Source organism: Eucyclogobius newberryi, unplaced genomic scaffold, assembly GCF_026437365.1.
Source record: "Eucyclogobius newberryi isolate DKJ021-1_F unplaced genomic scaffold, fEucNew1.0.hap1 SCAF_364, whole genome shotgun sequence".
NCBI lineage: Eukaryota > Metazoa > Chordata > Actinopteri > Gobiiformes > Gobiidae > Eucyclogobius > Eucyclogobius newberryi.
The window spans coordinates 22,501-25,000 of NW_027316017.1; positions in this window are offsets into that span (position 1 = coordinate 22,501).

A 2,500-nucleotide genomic window follows, 5' to 3' on the forward strand; every position below is an offset into this window, starting at 1 on the left:
GTCGGCCGAAAAACGACTAAGTATTTTCGGGTATAGTGTACTATTGCCGAAAAACGACAGAGTCTTTTCGGGTATAGTGTACTATTTCGGTTTTTGCACTAAGTCCCTCAGGGGTATAGTGTACTATACTATGATGGTCAGATCACCTCCAGGCCCCAGGGGAGTGCTTTTCTGGGGTCAAACAGTGCACTGATGATGGGGGATTATTTCATTTTGCTCATTTTGGTGTTTTTTCACATTTTAACCCATTTTCACCCCTTTTGCTCACAACTTCGTACTACGGCCCGGAAAAACGACAGAGTCGATGGGTATAGTGTACTATTGCCGAAAAACGACAGAGTCTTTTCGGGTATAGTGTGGTTTTTGCACTAAGTCCCTCAGGGGTATAGTGTACTATACTATGATGGTCAGATCACCTCCAGGCCCCAGGGGAGTGCTTTTCTGGGGTCAAACAGTGCACTGATGATGGGGGATTATTTCATTTTGCTCATTTTGGTGTTTTTTCACATTTTAACCCATTTTCACCCCTTTTGCTCACAACTTCGTACTACGGCCCGGAAAAACGACAGAGTCGATGGGTATAGTGTACTATTGCCGAAAAACGACAGAGTCTTTTCGGGAATAGTGTACTATTTCGGTTTTTACTCTAAGTCCCTCAGGGGCATGGGGTGCTATACTATGATGGTCAGATCACCTCCAGGCCCCAGGGGAGTGCTTTTCTGGGGTCAAACAGTGCACTGATGATGGGGGATTATTTCATTTTGCTCATTTTGGTGTTTTTTCACATTTTAACCCATTTTCACCCCTTTTGCTCACAACTTCGTACTACGGCCCGGAAAAACGACAGAGTCGATGGGTATAGTGTACTATTGCCGAAAAACGACAGAGTCTTTTCGGGAATAGTGTACTATTTCGGTTTTTACTCTAAGTCCCTCAGGGGCATAGGGTGCTATACTCTGATGGTCAGATCACCTCCAGGCCCCAGGGGAGTGCTTTTCAGGGGTCAAACAGTGCACTGATGATAGGGGATTATTTCATTTTGCTCATTTTGGTGTTTTTTTTTTTTTTTTTTTTTTTTTTTTCACATTTTAACCCATTTTAACCCATTTTGCTCACCCCGCACTCTGCCGCATATGAGGCCGGGGAAGGGCCACTCTGGCTGGGCATGGCCTCCGCTGAGCACCCCCTGGAGCCACTGGAGCCCCCGGAGGCCCTCCAGAGCCACCCCCCACTGTCCCCAGACTCACCCGGGGGAAGGGCCACTCTGGCTGGGCATGGTCTCCACCAAGCAGCCCCTGGAGCCCCCGGAGCACCTCCAGAGCCACCCCCCACTCTCCCCAGACTCTGCCCGGGGAAGGGCCACTCTGGCTGGGCATGGCCTCCACCGAGCACCCCCTGGAACCCCTGGAACCCCCGGAGGCCCTCCAGAGCCACCCCCCACTCTCCCCAGACTCACCCCGGGGAAGGGCCACTCTGGCTGGGCATGGTCTCCACCAAGCACCCCCTGGAGCCCCCGGAGCACCCCCAGAGCCACCCCCCACTCTCCCCAGACTCACCCCGGGGAAGGGACACTCTGGCTGGGCATGGTCTCCACCAAGCACCCCCTGGAGCCCCCGGAGCACCTCCAGAGCCACCCCCCACTCCTCCAGACTCACCCCGGGGAAGGGACACTCTGCCTGGGCATGGCCCCCACTGAGCACCCCCTGGAACCCCTGGAGCCCCCGGAGCACCTCCAGAGCCACCCCCCACTCTCCCCAGACTCTGCCCGGGGAAGGGCCACTCTGGCTGGGCATGGTCTCCACCAAGCACCCCCTGGAGCCCCCGGAGCACCCCCAGAGCCACCCCCCACTCTCCCCAGACTCACCCCGGGGAAGGGCCACTCTGGCTGGGCATGGCCTCCGCCGAGCACCCCCTGGAGCCCCCGGAGCACCCCCAGAGCCACCCCCCACTCACCCCAGACTCACCCCGGGGAAGGGACACTCTGGCTGGGCATGGCCTCCACCAAGCACCCCCTGGAGCCCCTGGAACCCCCGGAGGCCCTCCAGAGCCACCCCCCACTCTCCCCAGACTCACCCCGGGGGAGGGCCACTCTGGCTGGGCATGGTCTCCACCAAGCACCCCCTGGAGCCCCCGGAGCACCTCCAGAGCCACCCCCCACTCCTCCAGACTCACCCCGGGGAAGGGACACTCTGGCTGGGCATGGCCCCCACCGAGCACCCCCTGGAGCCCCTGGAGCCCCCGGAGCACCCCCAGAGCCACCCCCCACTCTCCCCAGACTCACCCCGGGGAAGGGCCACTCTGGCTGGGCATGGCCTCCGCCGAGCACCCCCTGGAGCCCCCGGAGCACCCCCAGAGCCACCCCCCACTCACCCAGACTCACCCCGGGGAAGGGACACTCTGGCTGGGCATGGCCTCCACCAAGCACCCCCTGGAGCCCCTGGAACCCCCGGAGGCCCTCCAGAGCCACCCCCCACTCTCCCCAGACTCACCCCGGGGGAGG